We start from the raw sequence: 27,114 nt of genomic DNA, 5'->3' as shown, positions 1-27,114 counted from the left end.
CATACTCTATAGAAAATGGAACCCTTCAACAACCGGAAAAATCCGAACAACCCGAACAATCCCAAGCCGAAACGCTCGATGTTGAAAAAACTTCAAAACGACATCATGAAGAAGAATAATATTATTTAAGTCTATGTTTGTTTTTTTTTAAGTTTATGTTTTGTTTTAAATTTATGGAATGTGGTTTTAATATTAATGAAAATATTTTGTTAGTTTATATTTTAAATGTTAAAAAAATAGAAGATTAAAAAATATATATAGAAATGGTGGGGAGGACTATGACTAGGACCATCCTCGCATACCCTGTAGTTCAAGGTGATGGAGCATCTTTGGGAGGACTATGACGTGGCGCCTACGTGGCGGATGGTCCTCCAAGGATGGGATGTCACCATACCCTCTAGCCTAATTTGGTATGATGAAAATTTCTATGTGAGGTGACGGATGGTCCTCCAAGGATGGGATGTCACCATACCCTCTAGCCTAATTTGGTATGATGAAAATTTCTATGTGAGGTATGTGAATTGGATAAGTTGCGACTAGTGTTGGGTTGATTTTATATGCTGCACAACATCTTGAGGTTGCAATTTATTCATCTATATTTTTTTCTTTTTCATAATGGTTATGAGTAATTTGTTTTAGAAATAATGGAACGAGCATGTTTTTTAGACAATTTTTCATTTACATATTGGGGCTCATATGTGTATTCACATCTCACGTCTTGGCTTTTGGTCGTAAACGCTTAAGAGCGCCTCACGCGTTTGAAACGGAGAATGTGTCAAGTGCCAACGAATGTTAAACTTATATTTTTGATGTATTAACTTACATGGAGTTATATTTTCTTGTAATTTCTTAGAACTTGCAAAAAGTAGTAATGTTTTACTAACGTAATTTTGGTATTTTATTAATTATAGGACCAACGGTTGAGGAAGACGCAACTGAGTTGGAAGAAGAAACAAACATTCTATAACGGAGGAAATGAAGAAAATATAAATGCAAAATTATATGCTGAAACTTTATGATGCAACGGAGTTGGAAGAAGAAAGAAACATTCTACAACAGAGAAAATGAAGAAGATATAAATGCAAGATTATACATTGAAACTTTATTGTATTGTTTTTGGATAATTTGCATCTTCATTGTGCTACATTTGGATAAGTTAGGAAATTTTCTTTTATTTGGCTACATTTGTTATGGAGAAGTTGGAAATTTTTATATTTATTTTGATTTGAGTATAATGCTCACAGAAAATAAAATAACATGTAAATTCTAAACAAAATCAATAGCAAAAAGTTTCCTAAACACATAGCTATATCATAGCAAAAAAGAAAAAAAATTAGTAGCAAAAATCAAACAAAATTGGTAGAAAAGTTTGTAGCTATTTCATAGTGGAATTGGTAGTTTTAAGCTAAAATCTATAACAAACTTCGTAGCTAAAGTATATTGCAAAATTTTGTAGCTAAATATTCTATAGCTAAAACGTTAGTAGCAAATTCTGTAGCTAACATTTTCGTAGCAAAAGTTCCATAGCAAAATTTAGCAAAAGTTCCATAGTAAAATTTTGTAGTTAATATTCTGTGGCTAAAAATTAGTAGCAAAAGCCGTAGCTAACATTTTCGTAGCAAAAATCGTAACTAAAACAGCTACGTTCCTTTTTTAGCTAAGTTCGTCGCAAACATGATTCCCGTAGCTAAAATTCGTAGCAAACTAATTCGCGACGGGACTTGTAGCTACGAACCAAATCCGTAGCAAATTCGTAGCCAAAGCACCCCTATTTATAGCCTGAACAGAAGCCCGGCCACAGCCCTGTGTCCAGCGGACACGCACTGTGGCCATCCTTTTCTCTTCCTTCGTTAAATGCATTTGTCAGCAGAGGGCTCAACACTGTCCGGTGGGCACGGCCCCGCGTGCAGAAGCGTATCTGTACTACCAAGATTCTGCGTATCTTAGCGTTGACCATGTCCCGTGCTGAGCTGGGCATGCCCCCGTGGTAGGCGTAGAAGCTTCTTCAGCTTTGTCTTTTCTGCAGGTGGCGTGCTCAGTGGGCACGACCAGTGGTTAGTCTTCTGTTTCTTGTTTTTTTGCCTTTGGGAATGTTGCCGAGGGGTCGGACATGTTACGTTTATCCCTTTTCTTTGTATTTATGTAATATAATATAATATAATACTATATAATAGGGTGTCGTTCGGATTTAAAGTCCAAATTTCTTAAAAAATATAAAAAATCATAAACCACTATAATTTCAGCCATAAAACATACCCCAAACTCATAAATTACAGAGTGAAGATTACTAATGCATCATATTGAAAACCTAATATATGAAAACTTCACACATCATTGTAAAAATATAATATAAAAGACAACATGCCAATCAATGTAAAACACATTAATATTTGTAATTCCATAATCAGAGCCTTATAATTCAAAACATAACACAAAACCCACATATATAATGTTTTACTAATCTTCATTATATTATATTATATTATATTATATTATATGTGAGGTTTCGGTGTCTTTTATAACTTTTTACATTTTTTAGGAAATTTAGATTTTGTATCCAACTCCTAGCCTATATATCATAATATATAACTACTAGTCTTAAGCCCCCTATGATGTGGGGCAGAGGGCGTAAAACCATGCTAGCAATTTTGGGAGGTGTGAACCAGTAAAAACCGGAAAAAAACATAAAACAAAAACACTAATTTCGAAGACAAAGTGACTCATCTGACTTAAAACGTATATAAAATTGAATTCACACCGACAATATGATAACTTTAAAACCTTTTTAACGTTTGGGAGTAGAAAAGATAATGGGTAAAAGAAAAAAAATAGAATAATTAAATCATAGGAGTTCCAAATGAGAGTTTAAGCAAAAAGTGAAATTAGGTAAAACAAAAAAAATAGAATAATTAAACCATAGTCCAAATGAGAGTTTACCCAAAAAGTGAAATAGAATAAAAGACAAAATAGTCAATATTCTGTTTCAAATTAATATATATAATTAACTAAAAGTATTTTTACATATAATTTAGTTATATTTTTTATTATTTTATAAATCAAATAGAATAAGAGATGATGCCAACCACAGCACCACTCTTGTCACCTTGTACTTCGAGAGGTTCTTGACTGGAGCGAGGAATACGAATAACTTTTTCCTTGCATAAGATCTCTGCGTGATGTTGAGATAACCAATCCATGCCGATGACGACGTCGAAGCTACCCAAGACTATGGGTATAAGATCAATCGTGAAAGTCTGACCCGCTAGAACAATGCTACAACCCTTGACTACATGAGCGGCTTCTACACTTTTACCATTTGCTAGTTCTACGACGTGTTTAGTGTCTAGAGGTGTTGGTGTACGTTTTAATAAGTTACTCATTTTCATGGACATATAACTTGTATCAGCACCCGAATCAAATAAGACAGTAACGTAAATATCGTCGAGAAGGAACTTACCCATAACCACGTTAGGATCATTCACTGCATCTCCTCGACCCAACACAAATGCTCGACCACGAGCTTCATTGCCGTTGTTGTTGTTGTTGTTGTTGTTGTTGCCCCCATTATTGTTGTTATGGTTTCCGTTGCCCTGATGGTTGTTGTTGCGGTTCTGGTTCAACTGTGGGCAATCGCGTTTGAAGTGACCTTCAGCCCCACACTTATAACACCCCCTGTTGCCCTGTTGCTGATTCTGCTGATTCTGTGGAGCTGGTTGCTGAGGCTGCTGATTCTGATTTGCAGGGCGAGCGCTTCTACAATCTTTGGCCTCGTGACCCATCTTTAAACACCTTTGACAACGGCCCTTATTGCACTGGCCGCTGTGATGCCTGTTGCAGTTGTTACACTTTGGAAGGTTTCCTCGATACCCTCCCTGTCTGTGGCTGCTCGATGAGTGCTGACTGGGACTTTGGTAACTATCCGTCTTTCGCTGCTGAGACTGTGACTGTACCGATGCTGATCCCTTGCTAGAATCCCCCTCCCATTTTCTCTTACTTTCGCTGGGAGTGGCAAGTGTAGTAGTAGCAGTAGCGGTAGCGGTAGCACTGATACGCTTTGGCAGTTTGCCCTGGTCTACTGCCTGATCTGTGATGCGATGAGCGAGGCGCTGAATTTCCTGGATGTTGTTGAGGTTAGCCGAGGTAACGTGGCTCTGTATTTCTGGTGCCAAACCTTTGAGATACAACTCAATTCGCTTGTATGGAGGGTCCACCATAGTTGGACATAACACAGCCAACTCATTCGATCTTTTGGTGTAAGCTTCGATTTCCGAACCAACCATTTTCAAGTTATACAACTCGTCCTCCAACTTGTGAATGTCTTCTCTAGTGCAGTATTCCCTCTTGATCAGTTCTTTAAATTCATTCCAGGGTGTGGCGTTAGCAGCTGCCAACCCTAAGATCTGCACTTGTGCGTTCCACCAAGTGAGCGCAATCCCTTCAAGTGTGCCAGTGGCGAACTTCACCCTGCGAGCCTCAGGGCATTCGCACATTTCGAAAACCGACTCGAGCTTTTCAAACCAGTGGAGGAGTCCAACTGCTCCCTCCGTGCCACTGAACGAACTGGGACGACATTCCATGAAATTCTTGAAGGTGCACCCAGGTTGTTGCTGAGCGGGTTGACCTATTGTGTACGAATAGGGCAAAGTTAAGTACGAGAATTAATGTAGGATCTAAAGATCCTAGTGTCTATACTGCAGGGTATACTACCTGCTTGGGCGGCTGCAACTGCCGCAGCAACGAGAGCCTCTAGCTGGGCTTGAGTCATGGTAATTCGTGCGGCCATTGATCTTCACATCAAAGGCAACATTAGTGAGAAAGGTTCGCGAATAGTGCGATGACAGAAGAGTGTAAGCACATAAGTATTCTCATGCAATGTCAAGTTGTGAGCAAAGTAATGTAAGCATACTACGAGCAAAGTTCTATGCAAATTCTAGCATGTAGGCAATAAACATAAACCTTATTACCTAGGAAGTTGAGTCTTACACGTGGAGCGAAGCGTCGTTGTGGATCGTTGAGAGCACTGTTCTGGTTATAGTCTGGTTTTAATAAAACGTTTTCCCATATTAAAACCAAGTTCTCTATAACCAATGGCTCTGATACCAATCTGTCACACCCCCAAAATCCACCTGCGGAGTATCACCGCTTGGGAGCGTGACTGACCAGGATCAAGCCACCAATCATACAGAACATTGTATAAAGTAAAAGTAAACACATTATAATCCAACCCATTTCCATATGAAAGGTGTTTCCAAAACGTAAGTAAGTTAACATTGTTTAGCGGAAGCGTATTATTGTAAAACCCATAGCAAGTAAGTATCAAACATCAAAAGTGTTTAACAAGGTGATCACGATCCAAGTCCCACAACGACCAGCTCCTCCGTGTGCAAGCTCCAAGTACCTAACGATCTGCAAGGCATGTAACAGAATGGTCAACAAACTAGTTGAGCGAGTTCACAGTAAGTAAATGTGTAACAGTAAGTAACAGGTGGCTCTACAGGGCCGATAGTAAGTTATGCTGGTGGGGGCTTCCCATGTTAAGTGACCACTAGACTATTCATATTATTATCCCTGTTCTTCGTCCGAGAACAGAAGTGTGTATAAAGTGTGCGTAGGTTTTACGCACGTATCCTTCGTAACCTGAGGATAGAAGTAAGTAATGCGTACACGTAGGTTTTACGTGCGTATCCTTCGTAACCGAGGATAGAATGGCATGTGAACCCGTAGGTGTTATCCCAACCTACGTAACCGTCCTGACATCCGAGGACATGATAGGTGATAGTCTAGTAAAGCATATGTACGTTCCTTTCAATAATAACCTTTAACCCATTCCCACAACCCGGGAATCCCATGCCTTAGTAGGAGTGTGAACTCACCTTGGTTTGCTCGGTATGCTAAGTTATGCACTCACAAGTAATTAATCACGTCCTAGTGTATGCACGTATAACAAATCAGTTCATGTTCGAAATGATACGCATGCAATTAATTGTTCACATAGCAGTCAGTTTGCATATCAGCACGGCACGTAGTATTGCACGTTCATCACTAAGCATGGCATGTCAATTAAATCAACATATGTTCCACTGTTCAAACATTATTCAAAACCCTAGTATCCTTCGACTCATACTATCATCTTTCGAAAACAAGTGTCACAATGATCCTTCGGACCGAATGTCATGTTTCGGACCATGACATCTTTCGGTCCAAACTATCTTTCGGTCCAACTATCTGTCGGTCAACCAGTATCCTTCGGTCAACTATGGTTCGATCAGATTATGGTTCGGTCAAACTACCATGGTTCGAGCCATTGATATCTTTCGGTCATGGCAGTTACGTTTTATCCATTAACACAATTTCACTAATCAGTTATTGTCAACAGGATCAAACAAGCATAATCACAAGGTTTCGCTCAAGAACCCTAATCTGATTAACAAGCATAACACTTTATCCTATACGATTCCGTTTTCAAGAACAGTGAACAATAACAATCCGTAGTGTATACATCACAACCAATCCACAAGCTTTATCATTAACCCTAATCACAACAGATCCAATTTACATACAAATCCGATGAACATCCAAATCCTACCAATCATGCACAACCGATTAACATACAACCCTAGTATCTTTCAAAACATCCATACTAACCGATCACGATATGAACAATTCGATTAACATATATCCGATTAGTATACGTATCCGGTTAATCATACAGTCAACATATTGCAAGTAAATTGGTAAATCATGAAATCACATACACCTTAAATACTAACCGGAATTGAAAGCAAAAAGGGAATCGTTCAGCAAGAAATCTCCGGTTGTTTGTGATTGCCGTCACACACACAATGAAAACTAGGGTTCTTCGAAAAACTGCCGACTTGCATGTAATACTCGTACATAAACATTTTACATGAATGGGCCAAGCCCATTAGAATAACTGGGCCGAAGGATATGTTTCGAGATTCATCATTCCGAAGGATGATCTTTCGGATCGAAGGATGTGTTTCGACATCCTTCGATTCATGCATTATGTTTCGTGGAACATCCTTCGTAAGTTGGGCCATGTTTCACACTAACTAGTTAACACATAATACAAGTTTCACAATATGGCAATCAAATGTGCAATTAAGCAATTAGTCAATACATGTTCGTGTAATGCATATGAAATCAAATCTTGGAATTTCGAGTTGTCACAATTTGGGTTGTGTGCTTACCATACATACACGTAACACATAAAGCACATAACATTTCATAAAATCATTAAATAGTAAACTTTCACATAAGCACGTAAAGTTACAAGATAAGTCTAAAGTTCGAGTTGTCACATTTTAGATAACAACAACAACATATAATAATAAGACCCAAAAAATAAAACAAAAACAGAATTTGTCCTATGTTCTTTGTCTAGACTCGGAACTCGAAGAATGTGCAATTCGTGCACTGAGACTAAACACAAAAGGCTAGTGTTTAATTCACTCAGTGTTGGCTCTGATACCAACCTGTCACACCCCTAATTTCCACGTGTCACCGGCGGGCCCGGTGGGGGATTATCGTGACGTAGTTGATATTATCATAGTCAAACAACACAAATTATAATGCACAGCGAAAGCAAAGATAGATTCATTTCAACTTAAATTATTGTAATATTCGAGTATCACAAAATGTCGAAATAGAATCCACAGGCTGAATCAAAATAAAAAGGAAACTTCATTTCAACAGACTTCATGCATCCTAAGCTTGCGAGACTTCTATGGATGCTTAAGGAGTGACCAGCCTATTACGCGTAGTACCTGCACTTAGTCTTTTTGGAAAATACGTCAGTTTACACTGTTAAATACAATTTAACTGACTCATTTTAAAAACGTTTAAAATTGATTTAAATGCACGTGGCATAAAACTTTTTATAACTTGGGATAATTATTTGCTTAATAATCTTGTAAAAGAATTACATGTTCATTCTGCGTTCAGTAGCCCGGGATCGTTCCGGGTTAAGGATTAATAGACACACCACTTAATATAATTCCGCCGCGAGACTTCTCTCGTACCGACGATTATATATGTTATACAGCGCTACGGGTGTACGCCTACACCCGAGTGCTAAGGTCGTGGCCATTCTTTGAATGATGCCAAGGATATCCGGGACATGGTCATTAAGCCCCCAAAGGCGTTAAACAAACAAAACAGCATTTTCAAACGGGTTCATTTGACTGCACATAACCAAGACCGGTTATGGTCAATTTCCCGACCAAGCGGTATTTTATATACCGTACCCCAAGCCCGTATAGGGAAAATAAGTTAAACGTATTTACCTGAGCAAGTATAAACCAAATATAACGAGTGCAAGTAGCTTTTACTGGGCTCCTAGATCTGGAAATTAAGGTTTTAATAACCTATTAGAATCCTAACGAGTCTTAAGCTTAGACCGGTTAGTTTTATATAAAGATTACGGTTTTAAACACACAATAAGGCGAAAACCGTTTTAGAATGTGGTTTTGTCCCAACAAGCTTGCACACTTGTTTTATATGGGTAACATAATCACATTCTGGATTTTGAGACCGAAAAGATATGGTTTGACCTGTTTCGGCTAAAATGGCCAAACTAGTCACTTAAGCCGATCCGAATGCGTATAATGCGTAACGAGTAACCATAGGAGTCAAATACAAGTTTCTGAAGTCAATATGCTTAAAATATGTTGTGATATCAGAATGATATCTTCCATTATGCCCCAAATGATTTTAAACCAAAACTATGCCTCATAAGGGCGTTTTGGTCATTTTATAAGGTGTAAAAGGGTTAAAATGATAACATGAGTTACAGGTCTGAATATATTAGTAAATATACTTAATTTACTAAGTTATAACAGTAGGGTATCAAATTTATGTGAAATTTATTATCTTTAACCTTACTATGCACCATAGGGGCATTTTGGTAATTTCACATATGCCTAAAAGGTCAATTCTGGAATTCTGAGTTCAAAACATTTGCCTTCTGTTTAAAATATAAAAGTATACTAATTACATCAGTAGGTTCAAACCCTTATGCTAAATAAGGTTCTAGTGCACACTTATGTGTAAAAAAATGCCTAAAAAGGCGATTTGGAGCCATTTCCGGGTTTTCTGTAAAAAGCTGATATTTTTAATATTCCAGAAGGCTCAAAATAATTTATTTATCATATCAAATCAGTAGGAATTGGTTTGAGGTCAAAAGGATTTGTAAAACTCAATTTATGGCTAAAAAGGGCAAAACCGGCATAAACCGAATTAATCTTAGAATACTAAGTTATGCTCAACCTAAAAATAAATAAAAATCTCCAAAAATCCCAAAAATATTATTTTATAACAGTGGGTAAAAAGTTTGGTATAAAAATCTGGGTTTTAATAGACTATACGTAATTTACGCCATTTAATTAGCAAAGAAGCTCATAATTACGCTATTGAGCATAACTCTTAATCTAGACCTCAAACTGACTTCAAATTTTGGGTGCAAGTTTATAAATCAGTAGCTATGGTGCCTACCCTTTTACATTTTCAAAAATCCCGTTTTAAGGTCAAATGGGCATAATGGTCAACATATAAGCGATTAACGGAAACATGCATGTGAATAGGATATCTAATGAACCAAGTTGTATAATCTCAGAGAGTTATACCAACATGTAAATAGGTTCAAAAGAAGCTCTAAGGCAATCCTAATCTTGGCTTAAACGGGTCAGAACTGAAAGTCAAAGCAGAAGTCAAACTTTGCGACTTTCGGTTCCAAACCGAGCCTAAACTGAAAATTGTCGAGTTGAACATGTTCTTATATTAATTACCAAGTTATTTTAATGATTAAACAGGTTGCATGCATCCTACATTGCTAATTATGTATTAATTCGCAAATGACCTTTCTGTTGACTTTTTATAGCAAGCTTTGACTCGACAATTGACATGTTTAGAGTGGGAATCAGGAAATACCCTTTTAGGGGTTTATTACCCACATAATTACCTACTTAAAGGTATTTTTAATTCGTGATTTGACAGAGCACATTTTAATTAATCACGAAGTCAAACTTTAATTACGACGGTTTGACTTTTAGCTAATTAACTAAGCTAAAACGAATTAGGAAGGGTTAAGGACACTTACTAGAGTCCTAATTAGGATTAGGGATGCTAAGGAAGAGTGCTTGCTGTCCAGAGAGCTCCAGAAGTAAACTTGTGAACTTTGCAAGTGAATGATCAACTTGTTCACAACTTGGAAGCTCTTATATAGCAATTTTGATGCAACAAGATGGTGCCAAACAAGTCTATAGGTGATCCCAGATGAGTCCAAGTGCCCCCTATGCATGAAATACCATTGGGGCAGCCCCTGGTATATAAAACAAGCTTTTAAAGTCGGTTAACAGGTCTGACTGGCAGCTGTGCATGAAATTCTGTCACTGGCACCCTGACGCGGCCCGCCTGAGGATATAGGGAATTCTAACGCGGGCCGCCTGACCTGTCTGATCAGTCAACAAGTTTTTAAATATTGCAATTTCAGTCCCTGGTCCTTTGAAACGTGGTTTTGAGCTTCTAAATTGCATTTCCAGCTTTCTAACTTGATTTTAAGGGCCTTGGGACTTTTACTAACTTGGTTAAGTCCTTGACTAACCTTGTAACCACTCATAAGGCCATAGAATTCAACGTTGACGCTTTTAACCCCTCGAACACGAATTTGATCATAACTTTCTCATACGATAACGAAACTTTATGAAATTTTAACCACATATTTTAATGAGTATATTTTATCGTTACAAAGCTTCGGGTCTGCCAAAAGGTCACTCAGAGGTATACTTTGCACATGTTGACACTTTTAACCCCTGTAGTTTGTAATTCCTCACTTTCCTTTATGTTTCGCTTCGTATGATCCATGATTTATTCGTTGGAAGGTAAAAACATTATGTAGGGCTATTTTAGAATATATTTATCCATTGTTGACACTTTGGACCCTTATATTCACATAGTTTTCCTGTTTGTCAACTTTAGTCCCTCCAAAGTATTCTTTCTTACGTTTAGAGCTTATGACACGTGTTTATACTTTATTGGACACAAATTTTCAAGGTGTTACATTGACGGGTTGGATGTGAATGCTCATATATGGTTATATTAACTAGAGTAAACTGCCAAAATTGTCCTTGAGGTTTGATCACTTTAGTCCAAAACTTAAACCTTTTGAATTTGAGTTCCTGTGGTTTCAATTTTGTTGTCATTTTCATTGAAAATCAAAACTTGGTCGGATTTTTCAGTTAACATACAACTTTTTTTTTGTCCTTTTCCTCCCTTTTAATTAAGGAAAAATGGTCTTTTAACGTTTTATTATAACAAATTATAAAAATCTGACCATTTTTTCCTTTATTAAAAGGGAGAAAAAAGAGGAAAAAAACGTGTATGTTAACTGAATAGTCTGACCAGATTTTGCTTTTGGATGAAAATAGCAAAAAACTGAAATAAAAGGGACCCAGATTCAAGAGGTTTGAGTTTTGTAATAAAATGCTAAAAATGACCAAACCTTAGGGACTCTTTTGACAGTTTACTCTATTTATTACTTATACAACCTTTGTTTCGATGGCGTCCAAGCCCTCGCTCTCCGTTGCTAGTGATTTTCTTATTATTCATATAAGTTTTTTTATAATTTTAGTAAAGAAAAGTTATAATATTCTATTATTAAACAGTTTATAGTTATATTTTATACCTAAAAATTTGTTATTTTAATTTTATTAAAATACAAAACAGTTATTAATTTTCATTTCTTTCCACCAAAACTTTTAATTTCCCTCTAATTTCATGTGTTCCCTCCCTAGTTTCCATTCAAAATTTTGATTTTCTCTCCAAAATCCTCTCATTTCCCAACGTGGAAAGCTGCAAATGCGGGAAGCGTCGAAAAGAACGGGATGGAGTGGAAACCGATGATGGAAGTTAACTATATGTTGAGTCTTGATCTTTGTTTTGTTGTGTTGTGCGCTTTTGCAATAACAAGAAGACCTTGAATCAGCATCTAGAAACCTTCTTAATCTCACGATCGCATCGCAGGCGGGAATTAGTATATCATGGTTAGTTTTATACCATGTTGCTCCATTCTCACTTAGTAGTCATCTCTTCCTTTGATCTTCTCTAAGTTTTCGATTTTGTTAAGCGAATTATCAATGGCAGACACAGAGAGGTTTGCATTTCAAGTGGAGATCAACCGGCAATCGATTCTCATAACCAAAATCGTTTACGTTAACAAGTGGATCTTTTTTTACGTGAGCTCTTTAGTAACTCATCCAATGTAACTTTTTTTTTTAATTTATGTATTTGTATAATGTTGTTATACTTTTTTTTCTATTTGTCGTATCAATTGTATCGACTGGTTTGCTCTGTTTCCAAATCCATGTAAGTGGTACTTTCGTAAAAAAAAAATCTAATGGTATTTGTCATTCATTAGTAATGTTTGACTTAAGCTCTCAATATAGGTTATTAGCATATATGTATTTATGTTTCCATGTTCTTGGTTGTATATTAACATATTATGAAAAGTAAACAGGCATCACATGTGATAAAAAGAAATATAACATTTATTTGCTAATTGATTGTAGTATAAGGTAATGGTAACAGTTGCATAAAACATATTTGAAGTTATGTTGGATGGTTGATGGATTTTGACCTGAAGATATGGTTTATTAAGACACACCTATCTTGTTTTCTTATTTTTTTAATTTTGAATTTATTAGATAGATGAAATACATATGCGTCTCTATTTACTTGATGCCATATATTCTTAGTCCTTTAACTTTGTGTTCCCTGACAGTTGAAATCGTAGTTGCAAGATTTGTGTTTGAGGAGGAAGATTTTGTGAGGGCTTTGGAAGTTAAAATTGATAACATCTCGAGGGATTGGAAAGGTATGGTTCATTGTTGTTAGTATTAATGATTTGCACAATAAATTAGGAAATTGAAACGATAGTTTTTATCCTAAGGCTACACGGTATGCCCACGTCCTCCCTCCCGTTCCCACCCGGCGACGGCAGGTACACCATACCCCCGTCCCCGTTCCTTTCGTCGGTATTCGGACGTTGGCGACGGATCGATTTGTGGGCCCCCATAATGAAAAGTTACCGTTTAAAAAAAATCAAATTTTCTTTTTTCAAAAAAAAAAAAAACAAACGGTCATACTTTTAAATATATATATATATATATATATATATCATTTACACCTCCATTCACAAATCTAACCCAAAATTTCATCTCTCTCAATTATTTTTTATAAATCTTCTCCCACTTTTATAAACATCATACTCTATAGAAAATGGAACCCTTCAACAACCGGAAAAATCCGAACAACCCGAACAATCCCAAGCCGAAACGCTCGATGTTGAAAAAACTTCAAAACGACATCATGAAGAAGAATAATATTATTTAAGTCTATGTTTGTTTTTTTTAAGTTTATGTTTTGTTTTAAATTTATGGAATGTGGTTTTAATATTAATGAAAATATTTTGTTAGTTTATATTTTAAATGTTAAAAAAATAGAAGATTAAAAAATATATATAGAAATGGTGGGGAGGACTATGACTAGGACCATCCTCGCATACCCTGTAGTTCAAGGTGATGGAGCATCTTTGGGAGGACTATGACGTGGCGCCTACGTGGCGGATGGTCCTCCAAGGATGGGATGTCACCATACCCTCTAGCCTAATTTGGTATGATGAAAATTTCTATGTGAGGTGACGGATGGTCCTCCAAGGATGGGATGTCACCATACCCTCTAGCCTAATTTGGTATGATGAAAATTTCTATGTGAGGTATGTGAATTGGATAAGTTGCGACTAGTGTTGGGTTGATTTTATATGCTGCACAACATCTTGAGGTTGCAATTTATTCATCTATATTTTTTTCTTTTTCATAATGGTTATGAGTAATTTGTTTTAGAAATAATGGAACGAGCATGTTTTTTAGACAATTTTTCATTTACATATTGGGGCTCATATGTGTATTCACATCTCACGTCTTGGCTTTTGGTCGTAAACGCTTAAGAGCGCCTCACGCGTTTGAAACGGAGAATGTGTCAAGTGCCAACGAATGTTAAACTTATATTTTTGATGTATTAACTTACATGGAGTTATATTTTCTTGTAATTTCTTAGAACTTGCAAAAAGTAGTAATGTTTTACTAACGTAATTTTGGTATTTTATTAATTATAGGACCAACGGTTGAGGAAGACGCAACTGAGTTGGAAGAAGAAACAAACATTCTATAACGGAGGAAATGAAGAAAATATAAATGCAAAATTATATGCTGAAACTTTATGATGCAACGGAGTTGGAAGAAGAAAGAAACATTCTACAACAGAGAAAATGAAGAAGATATAAATGCAAGATTATACATTGAAACTTTATTGTATTGTTTTTGGATAATTTGCATCTTCATTGTGCTACATTTGGATAAGTTAGGAAATTTTCTTTTATTTGGCTACATTTGTTATGGAGAAGTTGGAAATTTTTATATTTATTTTGATTTGAGTATAATGCTCACAGAAAATAAAATAACATGTAAATTCTAAACAAAATCAATAGCAAAAAGTTTCCTAAACACATAGCTATATCATAGCAAAAAAGAAAAAAAATTAGTAGCAAAAATCAAACAAAATTGGTAGAAAAGTTTGTAGCTATTTCATAGTGGAATTGGTAGTTTTAAGCTAAAATCTATAACAAACTTCGTAGCTAAAGTATATTGCAAAATTTTGTAGCTAAATATTCTATAGCTAAAACGTTAGTAGCAAATTCTGTAGCTAACATTTTCGTAGCAAAAGTTCCATAGCAAAATTTAGCAAAAGTTCCATAGTAAAATTTTGTAGTTAATATTCTGTGGCTAAAAATTAGTAGCAAAAGCCGTAGCTAACATTTTCGTAGCAAAAATCGTAACTAAAACAGCTACGTTCCTTTTTTAGCTAAGTTCGTCGCAAACATGATTCCCGTAGCTAAAATTCGTAGCAAACTAATTCGCGACGGGACTTGTAGCTACGAACCAAATCCGTAGCAAATTCGTAGCCAAAGCACCCCTATTTATAGCCTGAACAGAAGCCCGGCCACAGCCCTGTGTCCAGCGGACACGCACTGTGGCCATCCTTTTCTCTTCCTTCGTTAAATGCATTTGTCAGCAGAGGGCTCAACACTGTCCGGTGGGCACGGCCCCGCGTGCAGAAGCGTATCTGTACTACCAAGATTCTGCGTATCTTAGCGTTGACCATGTCCCGTGCTGAGCTGGGCATGCCCCCGTGGTAGGCGTAGAAGCTTCTTCAGCTTTGTCTTTTCTGCAGGTGGCGTGCTCAGTGGGCACGACCAGTGGTTAGTCTTCTGTTTCTTGTTTTTTTGCCTTTGGGAATGTTGCCGAGGGGTCGGACATGTTACGTTTATCCCTTTTCTTTGTATTTATGTAATATAATATAATATAATACTATATAATAGGGTGTCGTTCGGATTTAAAGTCCAAATTTCTTAAAAAATATAAAAAATCATAAACCACTATAATTTCAGCCATAAAACATACCCCAAACTCATAAATTACAGAGTGAAGATTACTAATGCATCATATTGAAAACCTAATATATGAAAACTTCACACATCATTGTAAAAATATAATATAAAAGACAACATGCCAATCAATGTAAAACACATTAATATTTGTAATTCCATAATCAGAGCCTTATAATTCAAAACATAACACAAAACCCACATATATAATGTTTTACTAATCTTCATTATATTATATTATATTATATTATATTATATGTGAGGTTTCGGTGTCTTTTATAACTTTTTACATTTTTTAGGAAATTTAGATTTTGTATCCAACTCCTAGCCTATATATCATAATATATAACTACTAGTCTTAAGCCCCCTATGATGTGGGGCAGAGGGCGTAAAACCATGCTAGCAATTTTGGGAGGTGTGAACCAGTAAAAACCGGAAAAAAACATAAAACAAAAACACTAATTTCGAAGACAAAGTGACTCATCTGACTTAAAACGTATATAAAATTGAATTCACACCGACAATATGATAACTTTAAAACCTTTTTAACGTTTGGGAGTAGAAAAGATAATGGGTAAAAGAAAAAAAATAGAATAATTAAATCATAGGAGTTCCAAATGAGAGTTTAAGCAAAAAGTGAAATTAGGTAAAACAAAAAAAATAGAATAATTAAACCATAGTCCAAATGAGAGTTTACCCAAAAAGTGAAATAGAATAAAAGACAAAATAGTCAATATTCTGTTTCAAATTAATATATATAATTAACTAAAAGTATTTTTACATATAATTTAGTTATATTTTTTATTATTTTATAAATCAAATCTATTCTTATTAAATAATATATAGAGTTAATTACATAGTTAGTCCCTATGGTTTGCACAAAATAATATACTTAGGTACTAATAGTTTAAAATCACATTCTAGGGTATTAACTTTTCATTTTGTAACGTTTGGAGGTATTAATATTATTTGTAGGTTTAAAATCACATTCTATTAGTACCTAAGTATGTTATTTTATTCAAACTACAGGGACTAACTATGTTAATACTCTAGAAGTTAATACCTCCAAATGTTACAAAATGAAAAGTTAATAACCTAGAAGGTGATTTTAAACTATTAGTACTTAAGTATGTTATTTTGTGCAAACCACAGGGACTAACTATGTAATTAACTCTAATATATATAATATTATTTAAAAATTATATAAAAGATGGGCTAGTTTAGACTCGCTAACCGGTTCGAGCTCAATAAGTGAACCTCGGGCTTGTTTAAAGCTTGTTTTTTAGGGAGCTCTAGTAGCCCGGCTTGTTTACACCCTTACAAGCGCACGTACCACAAAAAGAAAAGAGTTAAATGTAATTTTAATCCCTTTGGTTTGGGTCATTTTGAGAGTTTAGTCCAAAGGTTTTATTTTTCGTCTGTGGGTCCAAAAAGATTTCACCATTGCCATTTTAGTTCACTGGGTTAACTTCATCCATTTTATCTGTTAATGAGAAGGGCAATTCGGTCATTTTATATGTAATTCTGTTAACTAGAAGGGTAATTCAACTATATACAATGACCGAATTGCCCTTCTCCTTAACAGAAAAAATGGATGAAGTTAACCCAGTGGCTTAAAATGGCAATGATGAAACATTTTTGGACCAACAGACGAAAAATAAAACATTTGGACTAAACTGAGAAAATGGCCCAAACCACAGAGACTAAAATGACATTTAACTCAAAAGAAAATTTAGGTGGCCAATTGCATGTCTATACCTTAAAACTCGCCTCAGGTTTGTAAAGGCTTGATGACTATGTTGTTGTGAATTCAAAATGTAGGTCCGTCTGCGGATCGCCGGACAACTACGAGATCTTGTTTATAATACCGTAACGAGTGCGGAATCCACGTTACGATACAAACCCAAGGAGAGACAAACACAACACAAAGGATATACCGTTTAACAATTGTATATTGATACCGATCGAGTTTTGTTACAGAAAGATAATACAAGAAATACAAATAAGCTCTCGGTTCTCTCTCGAGTGTGTGTGCTCTCAAACTGTGTTCCTCTGTGTTTTCTGCCTGTTATCTCCGTATATATACTGAAACACCTCGACGAAACACTTCATAGTCGACGAAACACAATAACATATCATCAAAGTCGACGAAACACATCTTTGTTTCGTCGACATGCATGTCAGCAAGTGGGGTTCGGCCCAGTTGAAGGTTTAAGCCCAAATGTATTAGCCCAACATGCATTCTGTCTTGAGGTTGATTGGCCCAAGCTTCTTTACGTAACTCACATTTGTAGATTTGTAATGTTTAGTCAACTTATGACATCATCATTACATCATCATGATGATGTGGCAGCGGGAACCGGCTCACGGCGCTTCGTGCTTCGCGTGTCGAACTCTAGGACGCACGACAGAGGAATGTCGTGACGTCGGGCTTGAGCCGAACCGAGCCGCGTCCACATATCGTGTACCAACACAAAAATTATGCGCGTGGCCGTACCTCCTTGGTTAACAATCCATTCTTTGTGAGGCTAGGCACAAGAAGTTTTTTGTAAAAAGGAAGGATATGAATCATATGGCAATAACCCTGCTACAATTTTGAGATTAGTAGTTGGAAATTAGGTATCCGTAATGGAGTAGGATATCAATCGTACCACAACCCAGTTAATAAAACAGATGCAATCTATCTAGAATGACATGTTCTAAGCGCATTACAATCTACTATTTAGAGCGCATTATAATCTACTACTTACAATCTGGAATGACATCAGATTGAAAGTTTTGACACCTGAATCAGTTAAAAATTCGTTGTCTCTCCTTACCTTGTAAGAAAGACAGGGAATATGGCCATTTGGCATACTAAATTGATTCAGATTTAATAGGTTTCTAAGAACACGAACCTGAATGTAGAATAGGCAAGATCGATGTGATTTGTAAGCTTCAGGTTGAAGAAATTAGACGATTCCCTACTTACCATAGTGCTAGACACTTGCAATTTTCGTTTGTGGAAGGACTTACTGAAACAAAAATAACTTGCAACACCAGTTCATTTAATTTGAAATTAAAGGACAACCATTTGAACCAAATCGTATATGCTAATAGAGAATTAGAGGATTCCTGGATATGTTCAAGGAACAACCTCTCTACGCTACATATATAGAAGCAGAATAGCAAAATGAACCAAATCATATATGCAAATAGAGAATTCATATGTAAATAAGGCACTAACAGCTGATACTTGACTTAAGCCTAGCTAAGAAACATGTATAACTGATACTTGAACATATGCTGCAACAGTTGGCCCACTCAAATTAACATGTGTTATCCAAACATAACTGTCGACACAAGGAACAATTTTGACCCTGTCAGAGGATATCTAGGAAATCACCATATCCTTGAAGAATTTAACGCTGGCAGCATCTTGATCATACAAAGCTAGACAGTTATAACCTTGCCGAAAAAACTTGTTATTTAATGTGAATCCAATAGGAACAATGTCACCACTAAACTGTGGAAATACATGGTTATTCATTCAAGATTCCACCCCATATTCATCCATCACCCACACCTCAAAGTCGTATATCCAATTTGAAATCTACACAAGATCGTAAATCAACAATGGATGAATCCAAATTTTGGTTGTAATTGGTAGTGAACTCTACATTCTTGTTGATTGTAATTTGCAGAATATGAAAGATATGAAATTAGGGTTTCGAATCTTTGAAAGAGAAATATGATTGTATTCGAACTTGGTGAAGAATATATATACACGGCAGATTATAAGTGTAACTGCCAAAACTTATAATAAAACAATAATAACATAATAATGATATTCTAATAATAAAACTTATACTATCTAATATATATATATAGGGTTAGGTTAACGTACAAATGCCCTTATCGTACATTACGTACGCTACAATCTCAGCCGTCCGATCATCTTCCCGCATTGAATTCGCATGTTGTTTTTTTGTAACAATTTCGCATGTTGGTTTTTTAACATGCGATTTCATCAAAATTACCACATGCGAAATTGTTACAAAAAAACAACATGCTATTTCATCAAAATTATCACATGCGAAATTGGTACAAAAAACAACATGCGAATTCATCAAAAATTATCACATGCGAAATTGTTATAAAAAAAAACAACATGCTATTTCATCAAAATTGTCACATGCGAAATTGGTACAAAAAAAAAACATGTGAATTCATCAAAAATTATCACATGCGAAATTGTTATAAAAAACCAACATGCGATTTTAAAATGCGGGAAGATGATCTGACGGCTGAGATTGAAGCGTACGTAATGTACGATAAGCAATATTGTACAGTACTCTTTACCTATATATATATATATATATATATATATCTAGCTTATATTATAATACCCTCTCGTAAGCTAGATAGCTGCTACATGAAGAAGTTCTTTGAAGTGATAGAAATCTTTAGGTTGCAAAGCTTTTGTGAAAATATCGGCCACTTGATCTTTGGTTGAACAGAAAATAATTTCTATCTCATCATTCTTTATAAGATCTCGAATGAAGTGATACTTGACTCTTATATGCTTGCTCTTGCCATGATAAACGGGATCCTTAGCTAAACATATGGTAGATTTGTTATCACAATAGATAGTAGGAGGATAGTCCATATTAAAACATAGATCATTTAGTATTCCTTTTATCCAAAGAGCTTGACATTCGGCCATAGATAAAGCAATGTACTCAGCTTCTGTAGAGGAAAGTGCCACGATCTTTTGCTTCTTTGACTGCCACGCTATTGCTCCAGAACCTAAGTGGAAAACGTACCCCGAAGTGCTCTTACTATCATCCACATTTCCTGCATAGTCACTATCGCTAAAACCTACTAATTTTCCTTTGCTGCCCTTTGAGTATATTATACCTTCGTTCACTGTTCCTTTTATATATCTGAGTATTCGTTTTCCGGCTTCCCAATTGCTTCTTTTTGGCCTCTCCATGAACCGACTGATTTTGCTAACAACAAACATAATATCTGGTCGCGTATTTGTTAAGTACATTAAACTTCCAACCAAACTTCTATATATATTCTCGTTTACTTCCTCTTCTAGATCTTCCTTGGATAATCGTTGACCATATTCCATGGGAGTAGAGATAGCATTACAATGTTTCATATTAAATTTATCTAATAAGCTATTCGCATATCTCTGTTGTGATAAAATAATATTTCCATTTTCTTGTCGTACCTCCATGCCCAAGAAGTAATGTAGATTTCCGAGATCAGTCATTTCGAATTCCTTTTTCATAGAATGCTTTAACTGTTCTATCATGTCCAACGAGTCACTTGCGATAATCAAGTCATCGACATATAGGCATATCACCATTCTCGAGTTATTTGATGTTTTTATAAATAAAGTATGCTCGTATACACTCCTTTTAAAACCATTTGATCTAAAATACTCATCCATTCTACTGTACCAGGCCCTAGGAGCCTGTTTTAACCCGTACAAAGCTTTGTTAAGAAAACAAACCTTTCGTTCTTCTCCTTTCTTAATGTACCCCTCTGGTTGTTCTATGTAGACTCGCTCGTTTAATTTTCCATTCAAAAACGCTGTTTTAACATCCATCTGATGTAGATACCAATCATGACGAGCAGCTAAAGCTAGAACAAGTCTTATTGTGTCAAACCTGATTACTGGGGCGAAAACTTCTTGATAGTCCACTCCGTATTTCTGGTTTAAGCCTTTTACCACCAGTCGAGCCTTATATTTGTCTACACTTCCATGTTCATTGTATTTTGTCTTGAATATCCATTTGACGCCAATTGCCTTTTGATTTTGTGAAGGTTCCACCAGTTCCTAAGTACCATTTCTATGTATAGAGTCTATTTCTTTATCCATTGCCTCCTGCCATTTGACATCTTTTACAGCTTCTGCATAAGTGGTTGGATCTGCATCTGTGTAGAGTACAAAGTTGGCAAGATTATTTGATAAGGTTTGATCCTGTTCGTATAATTGTTTCACTTGTGCATCGGTTAGTTGTGACGAATTCTGATATATATCCCTGATATCACGAGTCCTTAACTCTTCATTTTCTGATGTAGTTGAAGATTCTTCGTCTTCCATGGCATCATCCTGTTCATTGCTTTCTTCATTATGTGGATGTATATCCGGTTGACTTTGATCTTGAGGAAAGGTATCTTGTGACATGCTTGCAGCGTCTGGTTCTTGAACTTCATGCTCCACTTCTTGATCCAGTTCATGTTCTCGACTTACTTGAATAGTATTGGAATCCACATTTGTTGTCACAGATTTCCAGTCTTGATTTTCATCAAATGTAACATCCCTACTAATGATAGTCTTATTTGTAATCGGATTATAGAGCTTATAAGCTTTACTGTTTTCGCTGCATCCGATAAAAATGGTTCTTTCTACTTTATCGTCCAACTTTCCCCGTTGTTGCTTCGGTATATGAGCATAAGCTATACTGTCAAAGATCCTGAGATGGTCTACACTCGGCTTTCTTCCACTCCATGCTTCTTGAGGAGTTATATCTTAAATGCTTTTCGTTGTGGCTCAATTCAATAAATATGTTGCACAAGCTACCGCTTCAGCCTAAAACGAATGTGGAAGTCTTTTCATCTTTATCATGCTTCGGCTAAGCTCCATTAATGTTCTGTTTTTACGCTCAACAACCCCATTTTGTTAGGGTGTATAGCTTGTTGTTAGTTGATGATGTAGGTCCCGAAATCGGAGGATCGATTTACACAACCCAACCCTTGTTTATAACAAACAAAGTCACGTGTGCGGAATCCACGTAACTAAGCCAAATCAAACATAGAACAAAGTAGGAACAAAGGTTTAACCAAAGAAACACAATCGTTTGATTAAACTGGATGAGAATGCAACTGATACAAACACAGTCTAGACAAAGTAACATTCAGGTATTCTCTCATGTCTAAGTTGTAACTGAGACATATTGTGCCTTTATATAGCAGCTGGGCCAAAGTGATCGACGAATCACTAAGTGGGCCGATGAAACACAAACTGGGCCACTAACCAAGCCCATCAGACGGCGAAACAAGTTTGTTTCGTCGCTGACCATGGCGAAACAGAAACACCAGACCAAATTCTGTTTCGTCGACAAGTGTTCGACGAAACGAATCTGTTTCGTCGAAGGCTGCATATTGTCAACTGTTTGCTGCAAACAGACACCAAAACAGCAGGCACAAGATAATATAAACAAATGACAGAAATACCCTTAACATGCAACATGCATTGTTCAAAGACTATTACATAACAGTCGAGACAAATAAGTCGGACACAAGTGGATAGGAGGATATCCGACTTGGTCGACTGCGAATACAGACTCGATAAACGATAAATGTAACAACTGCCACTAAAATCAATAATTAGAACAATCATTAGCTAATAAGAAAACCCTAATTGAGACACCCAAGTAATTTTGCACTAACCCTAAAATTTTCATAGCAATCGGAATCAGGATCAGGGCCCCTAAAACCTAGGGGGGATAAACCCTATTTGATAATATCTGAGCGAATTTATGCGTGGAGGTTAAGTTTCGATCGAAACTGACTCAGCAGGCCTATAACCACAACAAGGCTACTCTAGGCTAGATGTGCATCCCAGGCGAGTCGCGACAGGGATCACGGCTTCTTCCGCGACACGCGGGGGAGTCCAATTTCACCTATAAATACCAGGCCTTGGGACTTGAAACCTGACACTAAAACGACGTAAAATTTCTGTTTATACGTCGAGATAATACCGTTATATCACAATTAAACACACACTAATCGCGAGGTGCTGCCACAATCAGGGTAATAACTCGATCGCTATTACGATTCAACGTCCGATCGATTATAACTATCCAACGATAGTCCGGGTGCTGCTCAATTGAGCTTGTACTTTGATTATTCGTCGTGATTTCGACTTGAATATTAGAGTGCTGTTCGAATTCGGACTATGCTCTGTTATTCGTTGTGAATCCGATTGAATTATCGAGTATTGCACTGATTAATCGTTGTGAAAGTTTAATCTCGTGAATTGACGTAACTGCTGTATTAGTTACTAACCTGTGTGTGTGCATTGTGTTAAATTAGGTTTAAGCAAGGCTAATCAGTAGGCTTATATCTATTGCTCGTTAATCTGCAAAGTGAGTCATTCTTCTTTTTAAATTGTTTTCTCACAGTTTGTGAGTAAGTATTACAATACCTCAAATTATTTTCAAGGTTATAATTACAGGGATTAAGTCTTTGTAATCACCAAATTACAGCTGGTATGTGGGGTATTGTGCACAGTACTGTTATTATCACTCTATGTGAGTGAATATTACTCTATGTGAGTTATTTCTACTCTGTGTGAGTACACCGTCACTAGATGGGCAACGGGACCCACTAGTGGTATGACCACAGTCACAGAAATGAATCGAGTGACAAATACCCATTCTTGATAATTGGTTGATAGAAACATTGTAATCGCTCTTAATACTGTAAATTATAACTAACGGGTCGTTTTAGAAAACAGAATGATTCACTCAGTATTTCCCTGCTGACAAAACCTTTTTCAAACATGTTTCAGGTGATCTGTGTGATCCAGGAAAAGTTCAGTAAAGCACTATCAAGCTCAGAGAAGTGGCTCAGTGTATATAAACCAATAAAACGTGTTTTGAAAAATAAAGATTTCTGTGTGAAATCAACTTATTGTAAATTATGGGATTTATCCCTTAGACTTTGTATAATATATTAAACGGGCATTTTACGGATAAAAGATCCTGTTATAAAAAGACTTCCGCTGTCGCATAAATTAAAATACCACGGGTACCACGGAAATCTGCACCGCGGGCCCCGACTCCGTCCAGGGTGGGTCGGGGGCCGCGACAGAAGGTGGTATCAGAGCTAATAATTAAATTGAGCCACTGATCGAGCAACTGATTAAGCCTGAATTAAGTATTTTGTCCAAATACTTAATTTTACTAATTTTTAGTCGGTAACTATATGTTTTATTAACTGGCTATTTTTAGTTACAGTATGGGTAAGCAAAAGCTGTCTGCTATCTACCACAAACTAGATATAGCATCTTCTTCTAGAAACCCAGTAAACCTAGAAGAAGGAATCTTTGTCCGCAAGGCAAACTATGAGAATCCACTTTCCCCCGAGAAAAGGGATTCGATACTTAAAAAGAGTCAGGAGACAAAGAAACCCCGAACCAAGAAAGTTAGGTTTAACCCAGAAGTTCAAGAGTTGGGTAATAATACACCTTGGGAAGATAAAATAGACGGGAAATGGGCAAATCTCTATATGCTAGCTACTGTAGCAGAAAATGTTAATCTCTAAATATCCGATAAGCTGGGTCTAGTAAGAGAAATCACAATCCCGTAAATAAATAAAGTCCTAAGTGTGTTTATTTCTGTTGTTCTTTATATAAATTAGTATGCAATAAAACTTCAGTATTTTGTTTGTTAAACTTTGTTCCAAAGTTTTAACATTGCATTTTACATATATGCTATGCAGCATGAATGAGATGTCGGAAACATTCCAGAATCTCAACTTATATCCAGTGCCTATCGAAGTCTCTCACGACTTTAGTGGTTACATTGCTGACATAGAAGAACCTGTGGAATTCCAAGCGCCACCGCTGGAAAAAGCCAAACCTAAAAAGAAGAGAAGATATGTAGGGTGGAGGAAAGTGCGCCGTAGGAAACCTACCACTAGGAAACTCCCTAAAATAGAAAATCCTGTGATCATGAACAAGGGAAAGGAAATAGAAACTGGAGAAAGCCCAAAACAGGAAATAGGAATAGATCTGAAGCAAAAGGGAATAGAGATTGGCGAAAGCTCTAAACAGTCGGAGGAAATCACGTTCCAGGACGAAATAGATCGCCTACTGGAAAATTGTGATGTTTTAGAGCCTATCAACGATAATCTCTTTTCTTACCCGGCTACAGTTCAATTCCCACTAAACCTAGGACCAGTTATTCCAGAACCACTAGTTCATACCAGACCATTAGGCCAAATGGAGGAATGGTGGACCAACGACTGGCAATTCCAAAATATAGTTAACAGTCCTTATAGTTTCCTTCCACAATTTGACCCAGAACCACTCCCAAATCCTCCCATGAGTAATGGAAACCTAGCTGAACTCCGTCAGTTCGGTGAAGAACTGATAGGTACAAGTAATAGGATCAGGGAAATGGGGGAGCATCTAACTTGGAAGTACGATGAGAGGGAGCACCGTTACTAGAACCGTCAGTTAAACCACAAAAAGCCATATTGTATAATAGTAACTTAAAATTCTGTAAAATGGGCAATAAAACTCTGTAAAATACGGTATGTATGGATGCATATACAATATACTAACAAAAGTAAAAGTCGAGAAATCGACAATTTTGGTTACACTTGAATGTTGTGATAATCTATGTGTATCTATGTGAATTTTGTCATTGATAAGTTAGACACTAATAATTTTACCAAATTAGCAGATGGAAAACGCTAACAATGAACCAATTAATGAAGTAAATCAATCTGAGCAAGAACAAGAAGATCAATATATAACTCGACAAGATATCGAGCATTTTATCGCCCAAGGGATAGCTCATGCTATTCCAGAAATTGTAGCTGCTGTTCGAAAACCTGCGGAACCACAATTAATTCCTAGTAAACGTATTCCAGAAGATAACGGCAGTAACAGCATAAATGGAGGCGGTAATCATGACGATCATGATCCGCAGCAGGCCCCACTCTCTAAAAGAATGAAAGCTGCAACGCCTGGTTGCACTTACAAAGAATTTCTTGCTTGCAAACCCGCTGAATTTGCAGGTAATGAAGGGGCAACTGCAACACTGCGTTGGTTAGAAAAAACCGAAGCAGTAATTGCAATAAGCAAATGTGCCACAGAGGATCAAGTGATGTATGCATCAAATCTATTCAAAGAAGGAGCACTCGAATGGTGGAACACGGTCCTCCAGGCAAAAGGAAGAAGGATAGCCTATGCAATGAGTTGGGAAGAATTTAAGAGTCTTGTTAAAAGAAAATTCTGTCCCGAATACGAGAAGGAACAAATGGCAAACAAGTTCCTAAGTCATCGTATGCTAGGAGTAGATTGTCGGGGATATACTTCGACATTCTTTGAATACGCAAGGGTAGTGCCATCACTGGCTTCGCCAGAACCGGTACTTATCTCTCGTTACATCTGGGGGTTAATTAGTGAAATCCGAAACATCGTTAAAGCTGCGAGACCTCGTACTATTGACGATGCTGTAGAATTAGCTAATACCCTAACAGATGAATTGGTACGCACAAGAGAGGAAGATCGCAAAAAGGAATTAGCTTACAAGATTACCCAAGGATTTCGTGTGGGTAATACCAAGAAGAGAGGAACCGGACAATCCCCATCATCTCCTTTCTGCAAAGTTTGCAAAAAGAAGCATTATGGACAATGCAACATGGTTTGCAATTTTTGCAAAATGAAAGGACATCGGGAAGAAGACTGCAGGAAGAAAACAAAAGTTTGTTATAATTGCAGAGAGAGGGGACACTTTCAATTTGAATGTCCTAAGTTAGCTAAACCTATAGTTAACCAAGCCAAACCAGCTGAAGGAACAACC

The sequence above is a fragment of the Helianthus annuus genome, chromosome 8 (genome assembly GCF_002127325.2).
Source record: "Helianthus annuus cultivar XRQ/B chromosome 8, HanXRQr2.0-SUNRISE, whole genome shotgun sequence".
Lineage (NCBI taxonomy): Eukaryota > Viridiplantae > Streptophyta > Magnoliopsida > Asterales > Asteraceae > Helianthus > Helianthus annuus.
Note: the sequence above shows the minus strand (reverse complement) of the source record.